This window comes from Podarcis gaigeae (genome assembly GCF_964106915.1).
Source record: "Podarcis gaigeae genome assembly, chromosome: Z".
Taxonomy (NCBI): domain Eukaryota; kingdom Metazoa; phylum Chordata; class Lepidosauria; order Squamata; family Lacertidae; genus Podarcis; species Podarcis gaigeae.
The window spans coordinates 39,690,856-39,709,369 of record NC_139691.1 but is presented as its reverse complement, the minus strand read 5'-3'; the positions used below and the strand labels follow the sequence as shown (position 1 = coordinate 39,709,369).

The following is an 18,514-nucleotide window of genomic DNA, read 5'->3' as shown; positions in this document are numbered from 1 at the left end:
CCAGCCTTCTGAGTAATACCCCTCCCCACCTTCTCACTATATAGAAGGGTCTGGAAACTTCTGTTTCAGTGTATCTGAAGAAGTGTGCATGCACACGAAAGCTCATACCAAGAACTGACTTAGTTGGTCTTTAAGGTGCTACTGGAAGGAATTTTTTGTGTTTCTAAGTCATCACTTAAATCTTGGCTGTGAAAAATGCTCAGGTGAACAGCTAGGTTTTTTGCATCCACCAGAACATTGTCACAGATGGAGCCCATTGTACCTTAGCGGGAGGTGGCTCTGGAGGCTGGACAGAACAGGACTGCCCCCTGGTCATTAGAAGATGTACCTGCACAGGTGCTGGAACAACCTTATTTGCAGATCTCAGTGGATGGACTGGACTATAGGGGAAAAGACAGTTGATGAATTAAGAGGGCCCCAAGTTGTATAAGGCTTTAGATGTCAGTAGCAACACCCCAAATTAGGCTTGGTAGCAAATGGGCAGCTTAGAGACTTGGGAATCTGTGCCAAAACTCCATTGTTTTTTAATTTACCATAAAGCAGGCATATTTATTTATGTAAATTGAAGCTAATGGCAATAGATGGACTTCTCTTCATGTTGACAAGGTACACCTAAGTGGGAAGACAGACCTAATTTCATTTCCACTGGACAGCAATATTTATGAATTTTAATGGTTTTGTGTCAAAAGTTTGATACACAAATTATGAGAGTGTTACTTAAACAAGGCCACATTTTTAATTAAGCAGAAACCTGAAACCAGCAAGCTAGTTGAGCAATTTGCAAAAGAAAAAAAAGAAAGAAATAATGTGATAAGGGAAATATTTTACCATTGGGATTTAATAGCTACTTTTTCTGTTTTGTTTATTGCTTTGTCAAGTTAGTTTTACACCTAGCAGAAGGTTATATGCAATTTTATGGAAAATGTGTTTCTATATTTCATTTTTTTTAAAAAAATTAGTTAGTTCCCTAATGCACAAGAAAATAAATTATAGGAGTGAGTGAACTGGAAATATCTGCAAATTAAAGAGAAAGTGGAAAATAGCTTCTTTTATTACTTGATTAGATTATATTGGAGTTTGTCCCTTTTTATATGTAGATTTGTGCTTTTTTATTTCTGGTGCACATTTAGATTCAAATTAATTGTGTTAAGTAGGATTCAATTCTAGTCTCTTAGTGTTAATTCCATGTTTATTGCCTGTTACATTCTCATATTAAGCTTGATCATTGTAGGTGCGAAAGTGGGACCTTTTTTCTTTTTCTTTTCTTTTTTCCTTTTGCCAATCTTGTAAGCCAACCTTGACTTGTCTGACTTTGTAAGGGAGTGGGTGAGATACTTTTTTATTATAAGGGCTCAGAGGCAGATCTACTAGGATCTAATAAAGCTTCAGGACTCTTAATCCCAGAGGGGCCCAGAAGTCAATTTATTCCTGCATGTGGAACCTCGTGTTATGTACCGTCCTCCTTGTGAACACTGCGGGTTACAAGCTCCGTTAACCCGGAAGTAGATGCCCCTTGTTGCGAACTTTGCTCTGGGATGCGAGCGGAAGTCGCGCCCCGGCGGTGCAGCAGCAGCGGAAGGCGCTATTAGCAAAAGCGTGCCTCGGGTTATGAACAGACCTCCGGAACGGATTAAGTTCATAACTGGAGGTACCACTCTATAACATTTCCTTAATTTTCACTCCCCTTCATAACTTGGAAAATATAGGGCATAGGAAATATTTATTCACACCAGTGACTTTGACATGTGAGATAATCCAGTACAGCAATTTTGATCAAAATCAGAGGTATAAAGGTAAAGGTAAAGGGACCCCTGACCATTAGGTCCAGTCGTGACCGAATCTGGGGTTGCGGTGCTCATCTTGCTTTATTGGCCGAGAGAGCCGGCGTACAGCTTCCGGGTCATGTGGCCAGCATGACTAAACCGCTTCTGGTGAACCAAAGCAGCACACGGAAACGCCGTTTACCTTCCCGACAGAGAGGTACCTATTTATCTACTTGCACTTTGAAGTGCTTTTGAACTGCTAGGTTGGCAGGAGCATTGACAGACCAATGGGAGCTCACCCCATTGCAGGGATTTGAACCGCCGACCTTCTGATCGGCAAGTCCTAGGCTCTGTGGTTTAACCCACAGCGCCACCTGCATCCCAATTGGAGGTATAATAGTTATTAAAAAATAAAATGTGGTGATCTCTTGTGGAACAACCCCAGAAGAAGGCAACAGTGATTACCCAGATCTTGTTGCTGGTTGCGAAGGGCCCCCCAGAACAGTTCAAGCTTCAGATCCCCCAAAATGCAGATCTGCATTCCTTCAGGGGGAATCTCTCAGGGATGCATAGGAGGGTGAGTTGGGGCTGTAGATGAGACCTGAGCTGACAGTGCACAACCCATTTTCTTTAAGCTATTCTCTTTTTCTCACAAACTTTGCTTACCAGTTTCTCTCCCCCCCCCTCTCTTCTTCTCCTTCATTGAATTTATATACCACCCTATACCCGGAGGTCTCAGTGCAGTTCACATAAAAGGATCACAGTATATAAAATAAAAATAAAAGTAATAACCCAATAATACTGCCCCACCAAAAGAACCACATTTTAAAAGGGTATGGTTAAAAAGGAACTTCCTTGGGGTGAGCATTCTTTATCCCCTTCTCTCCCACTTTCCTCTTGTATCACCCCCCCTTACTCCCTCTCTTCCCTACTTTTCTCTTTCATGTTACTTCTCCCCTTATTTCTCTTTCCCCATTTCCCTGTTAGATAACCCCCGCCATGAGCACAGCAATGCAGCAATCATAGAACCATCATAGAATTGTAGAGTTGGAAGAGGGTCCTGAAGGTCCTCTAGTCCAACCCTGTGTAATGTAGGGATCTTTCTACCCAACATGGGGCTCGAACCCATGGCCCTGAGATTAAGAGCCTCATGCTCTTCCCTGATATGAGCAGGGAAGCTTGCAAGATGGACCCATTGATGCCACTGGCCAGCAGTTCTCCTTCACTGCAGTGAGGGCCCTTGCAGTCAGACTCTGACATCTTGCACAATTAGTGCCCTGATTCACTCGCAGAGTTTTGCACTCTGTACTGCACTGGAGTACTAGCCTACCTGTGTAATTGTCAGCCAGCTATTGAGGACCATTTTTTGCTGACTTCAGGCACTATAAAGCCCAGCTTTTGGAGCTTGCTTCTCTGGGTAAGTTGATTCTGGTGTGAGTATATTGAACGGTTGCTTTAGAACCATCACATCTCAGCTTTTTCAGCCAAGATATGAATGAGCCTCCTGCATCTGCACCCAGCTACTTTGCTCCTCGCCTGGTGTAAATGGGGAAACAAGCCAAGTAGCTCCTGTAAACTATGCCTCCCCATTACACCTGGAAACTATGGCAAAATAAGACAGAAAGGCAAAGATGTTAGGTCAACTTTATATCATAGCTGTCAACGTTTCCCTTTTTTAAAAGGGAAATTCCCTTATTCTGAATAGGATTCCTCGCAAGAAAAGGGAAAAGTTGACAGCTATGCTTTATATCCTAGCTTATTCACAAGCCGTCATTTCCTGGTTCAGATGTGACAAGAAGCTATCAGCTGTGGCTTCCTGGGTGGTTTGCAGCACACACAAAGGAAGAAGTGGCTGTATGCAGATGCATGAAGCTCGTTCATATCTTGACTTACTAAGCAGAGATGTGATCATTCAAGTACAGCTGTTGCTTCTAGTCCCTCTGATTGCTTCCTTGGTATCAAGAATCGATGCCTAGACCTTGGGCTGCTTTACATAGGACACCTGCTTCTGACCCACTTGGATGGACAGCCTGTCTTTCCTGGGTCCTGACCTCTGCCAAGGTCTGATGAACCTTAACTTCTGGAAATTAAGCTAAGGTTGAAATCAAGCTTTGTGTCTTATGACTCTTATGGAAATGCAGGCTAGGCAATTGCAGTTTATGTATAGGAAAATTTTTAATTTTTAATACATTATTCTGTTCTTGTATATGCTAGAAGCTGCCCAGAGTGTCTGGGGCAAAAGCAGGTCTCCCTGTTGCCCAAGGCAAGAAGCACACTTGATCAGAAGCTTCTATAAATGTCATGGAATGTTATGTGACCTTTTCGTTGGGGCTGAAGGGCTGCAGCTCAGTGACAGAGCGTCTTTCTTGCCTGCAGAAGGTCCCAGGTTCAATCCCTGGCATCTATACTTGGTGCCTGCATCAGCAGAACTACAGCCAGTCCCTGTAGACAATCCTGAACTCAATGGATCAGTATAAGGCAGCTTCCTGTGCTCCTATGATCTGGTCTATTGGTGGAACAAAACACACTAACTTACTTATTTTTGGGCCAGAGCTGGACAGTAGAGCACAGGATAGCATCTCTCTGGTCACAGGTTTCCTCAGTGTGCACTGGAAGCTGGATCCAGTGAATGCAGAAGGCCACTGGGTCTGGGCCTTCCCCCCTGCACCTAGTTTGCATCCAGATAGTCATGAGGAGAACCTCGATTTAGTGGTAGGACAGGTGGTTTGCCTGCAGAAGGTCCCAGGTTTGATCCACAGCATCTTGAAATAAGGCAGGGAAAGAACTCTGTCTGAAACGGGAAAACATGATGAGTTGCTACCAGCGAGTGTAGGCAGCTGGCAGTTTCCTAGGTTCCCAGTCCTGTGAAGAGACCCTTGTCAGAACTGACATGAGTTGGAAGTCAAAACAAGAAATATATGACTAGCATACTCTGAGCATACTCAACAACCAAGAATGCCACTTTTAAATATGACCATGCAAGGCATGTCACCCTCAATCAAAATGTTCGGCTTGATGATTGTGAAGTTTAATTGATAGATTAAGCCAATTAATTCCCCCCCCCTCTGTTGAGTTAGTCAGTAGGGAATATTTTTTAATCAGTGTGTCTGAGAATTAAGGGCATGTTTGTTGTAGTTTGGGTTCTGATATGTTATCTCAACTGGGATTTTTATTTTTATTTTTTAAAGAGAGAGCTTTCCATCATATGATGAGAGCTAGCTTTTGTTTATCAACTTTTATGCTCTTTCCCTTCTTTCATCATCTGGAAGAGGCACCTGTAGGGATCTTTCATTACTATACAGATGTATTTAAATGCAATTGACCAGCTAAATTCTTTGATTGATGGACAGTCTTACTGTATAGTCAAGGATTGCCTATTTGCAAACTAGTCAATTGGAAATAAATGTTTTTTTGTTTTTTTAAAATATGTGTGGAGTCTTTGCACAGGGTGATTGCAACCAATATCACTTCTGGGACAGAGTGAATTTAACTCCCCATATGATCTTATTTGAAAACATTCAGCGTCCCTGTTGGGTCGAGTTGAATCTCTTGCAGGCGCCATCCTAATTTTCCTGTCACTGAGCTGAAGCTTTGATTGAGGGTGACATCCCTTTCCAAGGACAACTTTAAAAGTGACATTTTTGGATGGCAATTGCCAGTCACCAGCTCAGAGTATGCTAGTCATATATTCAGCAGAGCTGTGGGGCTTTGACTCCCAACTCATTTCACTTCTGACAAATACTTTACAAGGGAATTATTTGCAGGGGTACGACGCGTGATGGACTTGAACTGGTGTCAAGGAGATTGCATTAAAGCTGGTTATATCCTTCTGCTGCAATCATGCTGACCTTACTGAGTATAATGATTCAACCCATATGCTTCAAATCCTTGCATAATGCTGTGTGTGTGTGTGTTTGTGTGTGTGTGTGTGTGTGTGTGTGTGTTGGAGTGTTTTCTCATGTAAAAGAAATAGGGTAAGGTCGATCACCAATAAACATCTGAGGTCACAGAAACTAATTTCAGTTTATGAAGACAAAAAACAAGCTCAGCCAGTTCCTTTCTGTTCCCAGCACACATGTACAACAGGGGGAGCTGCATGTGCCATGCCACCCTCCAGGGCTGATTTGCACTTTGATGTATTTATTATGCATGTGTATTATATGTGAAGAGATGCAAGTGCCATCTTCAAACACTTTGCATTTAGTTCAGAAGCTAATTAGCTCTGAGAATCTGTGTTTAAAAATCATTCGTTAGAGTTGCTTCAAATGTCTGATTGACCAATATGCGTCCCCCCATGCTCACAATTCAACAGAGTTCAAGGGATTGCAGTTCAGCTCGGAGCTCAATCCTGTATTGCACTGGCAGGCAGCAGACTAATATTAGTGAGCCCATCTCAAAAGGTTCAGTGGGGAGCCTGAAGCTCAGTGCTTGGAACCTAGCCTGGTGATCAGCCCTGGACTGTGTGCACCAAGGCCCCAGAGATCTCTTCAGGCATAACAGGGGAAATGCTGGCCTCTGAGATTAACCCAACCCGTCTCTTGGAGCACTGGGCTTTGGGAGGTACTAGATGCAGGACAGTAGTTCCTGTTCTGGGAGTGGGTGGTACAGAGAAGGGGGCATGGCAGGAGTATTTTGCATGCTGAAATATTTTTGCAGCAGGTTCAGATTATAAATTATGTTGTTCTTTGTGTTTTAGGAATGCTGGAAAGAGATTAGGAACCTGCTTCATAGGCAAGGAAGTTCAGGTTTGTGATGTACCATGATTCAGCCTGAGATCCTTGAGGTCATTGTGCAGGGAACCCTAATAAGAAGCCGCTTAAGTCTGCATGAGGAGAGGATGAGAAATAGACAGCATAGTTCATTCTGGCTGCAGCATGGTTCCACCACTCCGCAAAGTCAGCCTCTTGCTTTCTCCTGAACTGGCTGGGTTATAAGGTCAGCCACAATTACTTGACTGGGCAGCAACCTATCTGCTCTTGTGTGCAGCGCATCAGCATTCCTACCTGCTGCTGGCATACTGGCTAAAATTTATTAAGAGTAAAGACTGGTTCATGGGGGCATATCAGTTCAGAGACTGGCACTGTCAGTTGGCCTTTTCACTTAGTCTCTGTATTGCCCTCTGCAGGGAAGAGGATGACTCTGTTGCCACCTACTGTAGGGCTCCCTGTCTTCTGCCCTAACAGTCCCAATGGACACCGACTACCACATTTAATTAAGATAAATTAACTGGAAAAGCATCCACTTACTTTATGCACCGTGTCAACGTAGAACACAAGCTGCCTTGTAGGCAACCATGGCAGCCTCATTATTCTTAAACCTTAACTGTTTTTTTAGGTCTGACCTTTGCATTCTGGAAAAAAAAATTGTTTGGTTTTATTTCTTTTTAAAAATGGATTTGGCTCATCTCTATGTGTACCAACAGAGCCCAGAAGGAATGATAAGGCAGTCTGAAATAATCGTATAGTTTACATGCAATTGCACACGAAAGAGAGAAAGGTCACCGCTGCATCTTAATTCGATATTCGGAGAAAATAAGTGTGGGGTTTCCATAGCACTGATGAATGCACATCACACAGGGTTGACTTACAAATCCCCTCTGCCATGTGAAAAGATACAAGATTACACACTCCCCCTCCCTGACTTCCAAAAATGAGGAAAAGGCAATGCATACTGAGAATTCTGAAAACGAAAAGAGGGAGTAGATCATCGCTTTCGGCAGAAAAACAACTACTAGAAAATGGAAAAGGCTGTGGCAGAGGAAACCTATTCATTTTCTCATAATTCTATGAAACGGGTTACCCAGAGAAATTAACTGGCAGTAGGTTCAGGCTAGACATGAGGAAGTGCTGCTCTACACAACGCAAAATTAAATCACAAGCTTCATTAGCAGGAGATGTGGTGATGGGCACAGATGGCTTTTTGCTGCTTTAAAGAAAGCTGAAATCAGGGGTAGGAAATTGCAGACCCACTTGCAGCACCCCCACCCCCCACCCCAGGGGGCAAAGTCCCAATAGCAGCCCCAGATGTAAACAAACTTAATATAATGTTACAGGATTTAAAACTGGCCACAACTTCATTGATTACGATGTAGGTAGGCTTTTGCTCAGGCACTGGGTATATATCCATTTTCAGCCTCCTGATGAAGCGCTGATGTCATGCCTGGGATATGGACCATGCCAAGATGCTCTTCTGATGTTCCTTTGTGAGATCTTCAGCTGAAGGGTGGTATACAAATTTAACAATAATAAGTAATGTTGAATAGTCATGCCTACCCTTTTCTCTCGTCCCTCCCTTCCTCTCTCCTTTCACCCCATCCCTCCTTTTCTCCTCCTAGAGTGGAGTTGGGTCTTTTACGTAGAAGGGCATTTGTCTGCTTCTTGCTCTTCTATCCCCCCCTTCTCCCCCATTTTCTTTTTAAAATAAAGCTCAGATGAACACTTTTGCATTGCCATGTACTTCGGACTTCTTAGTGCTGTCTCATCATAGTGCGCTCGCTCGCTCTCTCTCTCTCTCTCTCTCTCTCTCTCTCTCTCTCTCTCCTGGGAGGTGCCCAAACAGTAGAAGGTTGAAAGCAAATGGGAAGAAAAACAACAACACATTTCATCACATGTGTCCCCATACTCAGCCACCGTATCCCATCCATTAGAAACTACACTAGCATAATTAAATACAAAGACACACACAGAGAGAAAGAGAAACCAGTAGAGAGAAGTGCAATGAAACAAAACCAATAATAATAATAACAACAGTAATAACCAAGCTAGGGTGCATAAAACAGAGGACACCACAGAAAGAAAGAAAAATGAGAGGAAAAGGGAAAGGAGAAAAGAGAGAGGGGTGGAACACACATACTCTCTGTCTGTCTGTGTATAGTGCAGAGTCATATAGTTGAAAATAGGTTGTGGAGGGGGATCTAATCTCCAGCCATTTCATTCCGGTACCTTATTTTTTTTAAAGGTTCACTAAAGAAAATTGGCCAGTAACAGATAAATTGCATGAAAAGAACAATAGAGACTTTAAAAATGAATGGGAATCTTTTACAATTTATTTACAAAAACAACTTAAAGAATTGGACTCACTGGCAGGTTTTGAATAAACACCCACAATTTTATTTAATTAAAACATGGAGGAAGATAATGTAATGACATTTTATGTACATTAACATGCAGAAAATAACAATTTTTGTAACAAACCAGAAAGGAAGAAATGAGGGAAGTCACCAGGGGCGGGGGGGGGGGGAGAGAATGAAAAATGTAAAATTGGACAATTGTTATTTGTAATTTGTTATAAAAGAGGAAATTTAATAAAATATTTAAAGAAAGAAAGAAAGAAAGAAAGAAAGAAAGAAAGAAAGAAAGAAAAACTGGCCAGTGAAGTGATCCATTGCTCTCATAAGCACCCTTAACAAACTACAATTCACAGAAGGCCGCCAATTTCTGGTTCGCCTCAGGTGCCAAAATGTATGAGCCTTTGTAGCATTCAAATAATGCAGCATTCCAAAGGGTGACCCTCCTTCATTCTGGAATGGTAGATCCCAGTGGAATCACAGCTCTGGTTGTGTGGCTCTTGATTCCCCTGTTCTAAACTGCAGTGGACAAGGCTGTCTGCTGTCATCACGGCTCTGACGATCAGTACTGTACCTCCCACCTATTGTGCCAATTCATCAGGGTGGCTTTGAGGCATTGCAATCTGCCTTTATATTCCAGGCTTTCCTGAATACTGAATTTTAAATAACAGCAAAACTGGAGGCTGTTGCAAATCAGGTACAAATCACACACTGAATATTCAGAGCTTTCTGATTTGTTGCTTGGGGTGTCAGAATTAATTAGTTATTGAGGAAATGAGAGCTGCCACCATCAGAACAAGGTTCGGGTTTTTCATCAAGTTTTTAGATTTCGGCAAAAAACACATACTTTACCCCTACAATGAAAACAGAAAACAGCTTAATTATTCCCATTACATCCTCCAATCACCTCTGTCATGCTCCTTTTGATTCAGTGACTTGCCAGGATTTACCCATTGGCACAATAGATATTTTTAGGCACATTGTGAATTTTTTGACTAGCTCACTGGCGCATACAAATTATCCATTTAAGCATTGATTTGAAAATAATAATATAGAGCGCCTCAGCAGTGTGTCAGGAAGGCATCAAATGGAGTTGTTCTGTAATTGTAGGCAACAGTTTACAGTGTTGAAGTAGTGGAGGGGAGAGATCATTTTAAGTTTCAAATGATCCTAGGGTGGTTGAAGCTAGGAGAATTGATGAAGCAGCTTCATCATTCTGATGAAAAAACCTCATGACCTCCAGATCCCCTTCCCCTATGAATTATGGCAGGTGGGAATAGGGCTCTTTCTGCATTGGTGCTTGGCCCATTGAATGACTTCCCAGTTGAGCTTTGACAGGCAACAACATCAGTGCAAACTTGGTTTTTTGAAAGAAGTATTACTGGCCAATCTTTTAAGCAATGCATCTCCCATTGGGCTAGTACAGTTCCATCAGGGCTCTAATAACCTTAGCATCACCTTTGACCTCAGCCTAGACCAATCCACACAAGAGGTTCCATTTCTGCATGCTGCTCTGCCACTCCCTAATGGATATGTAAGCCAGGGGTAGCCAATGGAGAGGTGCAGCAGTGTGTGCCTGGCCTCCTATAAGTGGCATTGCTGTGCTAATACTGGAAGGAGAGGAGAGGTTGGTACATGCTTACTTTCCCACCACTTACCCCTCTTGGCAAATGTGCTGATACTACTGACACGAGTCCACAAGCCTTACCAACCTTCCTTTCCAGCCACCCTGATATAAGCACCACCTGATACTGGAAACCCACTTACACGCTTCACTCCACTTTCAGCTTTCACATAGGAGGACACAAAAAGCATTGTCTTCAAACAAGCCCTACAATACCATCACATCTGTTCAGGTTCATCATACAAAGACTCACAACTCAGGAATTTGCACCAGGCATTCCTCAGACTATGAAACCTACCCAATGATGTGAGATGTTGGGGAAACAGATATAATCAAGGTCAGGCTGGTGTCAAAGAATAATCCACTACAGGACAATATGTGAAAATGACAGAATACCACTTCTCGTCACTTAACAGCTCCCAGCTGAAGCCACTCAAATTTGTCACCAGTTACTAACAGCCCTTAGTGGACAATTATACTTCTCTCTCACAAGCCTTGGGTACTGGCCTGTACTTGCTCACAGACAGCCCCTTCCCAACCTAAAACAGCTACTCACCCGAAACAATAGGCCACATAACTGAGACATAGACACAGGCCTCAGATGCCAACCCCATCTTCATGCACAGTTTTGAAAAATCTAATAACGTCTTCTACAACAGTCAGTCAGGGCTGAGTCTGTTCAGGGTGCTTAAACTCCACGAGTTGTCCAGGAATGCCTGCCTCATGTTAGTGTCAGGTCTACCTATGAAGCTTCCCTCTCCACATGAGCCTCTGTGGCCTTGGGAGGGAATGGATTGGGTCCAGGGCCTCTGATTTTGTCACCAGAAACAAACTCTATGTAGGTCTAGCTGTGGGTTTGCAGAAAGCTGGGTTCATTCGAATCAAGCAACAATATCAGGATATAGCTTTTTTTTCTTGTTTCCATGGAAATTGGGGCAGGGGAGGTCTTTTCTCTTTTAATTTTGTCAGCTTTCTGAGTTCAATTACAAGCCAAAATAGCACCATGCAATTATGGCAGTAATGTATTCTTATACTTACATTCAATTTTAATTACAGAGCTATTTTGACAAATCCATCAAGTATGTGGGAAAAAAAAAACACACACACACCAGAAAAAACAACCATGTATCACAAAACCATTGCACAAAAATAAAACTCAAATCCCCAAACAACTGTTACATTTCTTTTGGCAACAGTTGTTAAGGTTGCTTGAGAAGACTGAGAAGTAACATAATATGCTAGGAGCACAGAGTTACTTGTATTTTTAATAAAATGAACTTGTGTGTGAGTGTGCAATAAGAACTTCAGAGGGCTGATGTTGAGAGAGGACATGGCAAGCTACATAAAGGGGACCCGAACAGCCTCTATCAGCAGCCATACTACCAGGTTACATCAAAGGCTGAAGTGAGACAGGGAGGCTTCCTCCATTAGCCTGGCTGGGAGCAGGTTTTGTTTGGCACCTCCTAGGACTAGGTGAACACGTCAATTTCAGTGTCTCCCATTTCTCATTTTTCCAAAACAGATGACATGTGAAATGCATGATTGCATTCCATGTATCTGGTTCTGCTCCATTAAACAGCAGTTGTTGTGTGGGAAATACAGTTAAAGACTAGAAGTGCAGAGAGTAACGCTAGCATTGTAACCTGTTGAGGGAGCTTATAATGGAGGCCTGGTAAGAAATCTTTACAAATAATGTAAATGAATAAATTAGGATATGCAGATTTTATGCATCTTTGTTGTTGATGATGTGTTTCCTCTCTTTTGGTAATTTGTAAGAGGACAATGATTTGTACTCAGACAATGGGCATGTTTCACCTTCCTCATTTATTACACATATCAGAGACCCATCCCCCAAATCTTGGAACTGGTCCCTGAACAGACTCCAAATACCTTTTGTTACTTGAAGGGCAACATCAGCAACAGCTTTCAAACATCTGTGCCAGCATAGAAGAGTGGGCTGGGCTGCCTGCCCCTTCTCCATAAAAATCTCAGCAGTCCCTGAAGGAATAAAATATGAAGCTTTTAAAAGAACCACTATAAACCCAAGAGCAAGGCTGACTGGAGTAATAGCTGTATATCTCCAGACTGCAGGGAAGGCTGGTACCCTGTGACTCAGGAGGACGTTTTGGGAGCTAACTACTAAATCATGGATGAGCCTAAAAGGAAACACACACACACACACACGAGAAAATGACAGTGAAGCCATACAGGCCAAACAAATGTCCCAAAGTAGCACTATAATGTGGGATGAGAGAGCAGGGCCACTTCCAAAATTCCTAATTATTTTCAAATATTCTGCTTGAAACAAGAGGGCCCATACCTGCCCCCAGGGACACAGACACACAGGGGAAGCAAGGTGTGATTTGTCATGTCCATGGATATGACTGCTAGTTTCCCGATATGATTTGCATTATTACAGTGGCTGTAAAATGTGGCTATTTCCCATAGCAAAGCTGGCTGTACAATTTTCAGGATTCTGACTCCTACTGACTTCCTACTGAAAGAACAAAAGAAAACACTGCAGTGTTACAACTTTTCCAGATTCTCCAAGTGATCCTATTTCCCAGGGACATCTCTGATTTAGAGATGCCATCTGGGTTTCTCCTTTGATCCCACAATATCCCACATTTCCTTCCTTAGGATGTCCATATTTTCATTGGAGAAATGTTGGAGGGTTTGCAGTTATCCAACCCCCAAGCAATCCTATATAGGGAAGGTTTTTTTTTTTAATCTTTCATGTTTTATTCTGTTTTTATATAAGTTGGAAGCTGCCCAGAGTGACTGAGGCAACCCAGTCAGATGGTTGGGGTATAAATAGTAAAATGATCATTATGGAATGGGACGTCCCTATTTTCATCAGAGAAATGGACATGGGTGGCGCTGTGGGTAAAACCTCAGCGCCTAGGACTTGCCGATCGTATGGTTGGTGGTTAGAATCCCCGCAGCGGGGTGCGCTCCCGTCGTTCGGTCCCAGCGCCTGCCAACCTAGCAGTTCGAAAGCACCTCTGGGTGCAAGTAGATAAATAGGGACCGCTTACCAGCGGGAAGGTAAATGGCGTTCCGTGTGCTGCGCTGGCTCGCCAGATGCAGCTTGTCACGCTGGCCACATGACCTGGAAGTGTCTGCGGACAGCGCTGGCTCCCGGCCTATAGAGTGAGATGAGCGCACAACCCTAGAGTCTGGCAAGACTGGCCCGTACGGGCAGGGGTACCTTTACCTTTACCTTTTATGCTGTTCTATGCCCTTGAAAGTGGAGAATGTGGTCTACAGTAGGGAAAGGGGAACTCTGCTTTAAAAACGTTGCACTGTATCCAAGTGGCAGGCAATGCAAAAGAATTAGAGAAATGTCACCCACACATTGTATAAACATAAAAGGAGACACACAGGGAGATAAGAGGTGGAGAGGCAGGTCCAACCTTGCCAGGCTGGAGGGGGGAAGTGCTGAACCCGGGGGGTGAGCATGGTTTGCCATTCCCTTATCTACTACCTGAGACGATTGCCTCAGTATGCAGAATGGCATCTGCCTTGGCCTGCACAGATTGTAAAGTACAGAGTCCAACAAGGTGTGCAACCTTACCCTTTTAATTCCACAAATCTCTGAAGGGCTTCTTGCAAAATAGGTATGTAGGAGGCAATCCTAGAGCAAGATCCACTGGGATGAGCAGCGTTTGATGCAGTGGCTCAGACAGCTGATTCCTGTCACAGCTGGGCTCAGCTGGACTTAAGTCCCCAGTCCTAGCTCAACCAAAGATGCACCAGAGCAACTTGTTCATCCCAGCTCAGCTGGCTGAGCTGAGACCAGTGTAAGTCCCCCAAAAGGGGTGTGGAGAAGGTGGGACCAATAGTGGGGAATATAGGGTGGATTCTAAGCTATCTGCTTGGTCATGTGATCTGCCAACCCAGTGTATAGCACTCCTTTAAATACTTATTTAAAAGCAAGGCTAAGGCAGATCAGCAGCAACTTTGCTGATGGAAGAGATTAGCCTCTGGTGTAACTTTATGCCAGCTTAATTTACACCATTCCTGCCGTTTGTGCATAGAGCTGCTCCTGTAGTCAACTTGGACTGCACCTGTGAACAAGTTTGCACTGTTAGAATGCTGAACTAGGCTACTCTATAGGTTCACCAGGAACAGCGTTTTCTGATAGCTAAGCTCTACGGCAACCTCAGGAGGTCATGTTACAAAAGGCCCATCACAATCTCCAGATTGCTCGTAATGGGAAGCATTAGCAATAAAACCTTCAGTTGATTTTGAAGGAGAATAAAAAATGCATTCCAGTCTCTCTGTTCCTGATTGCTATAAATATGTATTTGAATGACTTTCACAGTTGCAGATTGCCTTGTATGTCATATTTATGGAGGGAAATCTGTATCTATAATGCGACTCCAAGTGTTAGTGCTGTGATTTCAGAGTTAGTTAAATGCTTTTCTCCCCCCCCACCCCCACCATACATATCCATTTTCCATGCCATGAAATAATTAATAAATACAGGCAGGCAGATAGTGACATATATTGTTGCTGCTCTGGGTAGTTTCAGTTAAGGAGGTGGGTACAAATAAATTGTGATAAATAAATAAATAAATAAATATTCAGATATTGGGATCACAGTGACATATTTCTTCTTTTCCTTCTTCTAAAAGTCAAAAATATTGCCATGCTCACCTTGCTTTTTTGAGCAGTGAAATGAACTTTCAGGGGTGTGGAACTTATGCAGGCTTTGTTTCTCCTGGAAGGAGGTGACTGGAGATTCAAAGCATTTGTCATAGTTGCTCTCTGTGATGGCCTGGGAATCCGATTCAGAGGCTGAACCGGAGGAATCCCAGCCTGCACAGGAGTCCCCGCCTCCAGGGCCGGCTGAACTGGGGCAGGGCCTTGATTCTGAAGCGCCTGCACCTGTGCCGGATCCTCAGGAGCAGGCACCAGGTGAGTCCACTCTGGCTCCAGAGGTGGTTGAGGACTCAGTGCCTACAGGTGAGTCTCCCCCTGGGCCCAGTAACCCTTCAGTCTCTCCTGAACTGCAGAGGCTCAGAGCAGAGAGGCGAAGGGAACTGGTTTCTCCCAGGAGGAGTGCTCACCTTAAGGCCAGGAGAGGCGGGTCTCCTGGGGGCCGGGGCCGCCCCTGGCCTCAGAGAAGATAAAGGCCAGTCAGCCCAGTCCCAGGTTGCGGGAGCAACGTCGTTGAAGAGCTGTTTTGGCCAGCGTCCAGTCCTGTTCCCCCAGAGTTCCTGTTCTTGCCCGGCTTCTCGCTGTGGACCCCGCTTCACCCGAGGAGGACTGTCTGCCGACCCTCGACTCAGGTCCTGGGCCTTGCCCCATGGTAACCTCCCCCCTGGACCAGCACACTCTCATTTACAAGCATGCAGGTTGAACATGGGTGAAGAACTGCTTCAAACACCCCAGCCTGTCAGCCCTCCAGATTCATTGCACTGTGTCAGATTTCCATAGAGACCACTAACAGCTTTCCAAAATGCTTCAAATGTATTTTTGTTCCAGTGTCTTGCTTCCTGACCACACACACACAGTGTGTGTGAAGGCTACAGCTTTCTATCCTGATCCATGGTTTAGTATACAATGGTACCTCAGGTTAAGTACTTAATTCGTTCCGGAGATCCGTACTTAACCTGAAACTGTTCTTAACCCGAAGCACCACTTTAGCTAATGGGGCTTCCCGCTGCTGCCTCACCACCAGCGCACGATTTCTGTTCTCATCCTGAAGCAAAGTTCTTAACCTGAAGCACTATTTCTGGGTTAATGGCGTCTGTAACCTGAAGCATATGTAACCTGAAGCGTATGTAACCCGAGGGACCACTGTTGGGGGTCTTTATATTAAATCAAGAAGCACCCTCCAGGACTCCTTGTTTTAGCCATGACTCTGTCTTGAATTCCCCAGATGCAGGCAATTCAGAAGCAACAGCATGGTGGCCCTTGAATGAAAGTAATGGGACAAATAATCCTCCCTAGTAATCTAAATTCATTCTAAAAATGGGATGGGGAAGGCCTGCCTTTATCCCATCCAGAAGATTTAAAGAAGATCCAGCAACATTCAGCCAGCAATACAGGGAACTGATTTTAAGATTGGAAAACTGAGAAACTGAGAGAAACTAAAAATTACAAGATTCATCCATTCCTACTAATCTGACCACATTGGTCTGATTCAGCCAATGGATTAATTGGTTATAGTGTGTATGAATTATTGTTCAAGATCAACCACCCGGCCCTACCAACTAAACATTCCAGGACAGAGGACTTTGAGGAATAAGTGACACAGAAACCATACAGTAAATTAGGTCATTGGTCTCCAACTATAGTTAACTCCGATCCACTTAGCAAATTCATTTTAATAAATTCCACCATTTATTTGGTTTGGGTTTTTTTTTAAAGAAAATGCCCAACCATCTCTGGTGGGATATTAATAATCCTCCTGACTGGTGATCAAATTTGAACTTTCCAAACCAATATATGAACAAAACACGGCTCTCTTTCAAAATCTGCACTTTCCAAATTTTGTAATGCAGTTCTCTAACTGAATAATGCATTCATTAGTGAAAATGATGTATCAAATTGCATTTTGGGGGCAAAAATGCATGTAGTCAGGCGAAATTGAATATAAAAATGTATATACTTAGAGAAATATGCATCCTGTTGCCATCCTCTTCTCATAGTGGCCAACCAGATGTCTAATGGAAGCCTGCAAGTAAGACCTGAGCACAAGAGCCCTCTCCTCTTCTGGGGTTTCCAGAAAGTGGTATTAGGAAGCATCACTGCCTCCAATACTGGAGGCTGAGCATAAACATAATAATGAGTAGTCATTTATAGCCTCCAGGAAAATACATTCAAATATTCATTTAGACTTTTCTTTAAAAGAAAAAGATGCAAATATATGAAGAAAAGTGGGGGCAGGGCGGGACCAAGCTTAAGACAGAAGAAATGAGAAATTGAGAGAATCTAAAATGGACAGATTTCTCCATCCCTAAATAAATGAGGTGGTTTTGTATGTTGCAAAGGAATCAAAGACCATGAAAGCTTTTTCTATAGCTAGCCTCCTCCCCACCACATCCCCATTCATCTGCTCATTCAACTGATCAAAATGAAACTGCAATTTTTCAACCCAGGATTCCTTTCCTCTTCTGATAGTTAAAATTTTCACCGGTTCCCAGAGAACTCTGTAGCCAGTGCAGTGCAATAAGCACATGATGGATGGTTTTAATTCTATATTCTCAGGCCTTCTTCGATGTTGCTTCAGCATCAGTGAGAACTCAGTGCTGAATTAAATCAATGCCACGTCTGCTTATTGCTATGGCTCCAGTGTCCACAGGGTATATAAGCTTACATAGATTTCTGAAACTGAAACCAAAACTTCTCACTACAACCCGAAGACAAATGCAAAATTCTGTAATAAGAATCAATGTCTAAACATCTTCTTTTAATTCCATGCTAGCTGGGGGCTATATTTTTGACTGGGAGGTAAAAACAACCCCATGTCAGAAAAAGGGTTGGGGATCTGCTCTGAGAATTAAACAGAAGAACATAAGAAGAGTCTTGCTGAATCAGACCAGGATCTGTTTTCCAGGATCTTATCATAGGAAGTATACTCTCTCATGGGGAAGCTTCAAAAATTACCACCTGTACTTTCTCTTTGGCTTTTGGAGTTTTGAATTAACAAGCCTTGTTTCTAAAGCAGAACTGATGCTATGGGGATTCTCCATTATTCATTGCTGTTGTTTTCATTTCCAAATTTTGTACATATTGCAATACACGTTTGGTTTGTTGCCCTGCTTGTCAGTTCCATTAGCTCACGTGTACCCTCTGTAATACCAGTATGCATGTGTGCATTTGATAAAATACTGTCACTAAAAGGAGACTCCAATCTTGCTGTTATTATAGCCACTGTTGCCTCAAGATTCTTTTGTGTGTGATGTTTTTACTGATCAGCCTGATTCCCTGTGTGCCTTGATAAAACACCTCCCCCCTCCAAAGGCCACTGAAGATGATTGTATGGATGGATGCTTCAAGAGTGCTTTTATGTGGCCGACAGAATTTTCTCTATGTGAACCTTCAGAG

The 18,514-nt window shown here is 43.2% G+C and overlaps 1 long non-coding RNA gene across 1 annotated transcript in view; it reads left to right on the top strand.

Moving 5' to 3' along the window:
- LOC310837055 overlaps positions 1 to 18,292 on the top strand; it is a 32,267-nt gene extending 13,975 nt beyond the window's left edge. The window contains exon 4 of the long non-coding RNA XR_014560385.1: positions 17,116 to 18,292. This is a non-coding gene — a long non-coding RNA (uncharacterized lncRNA). The remainder of the gene's footprint in view (positions 1 to 17,115) is intronic.
- Positions 18,293 to 18,514: the final 222 nt, after the last annotated feature.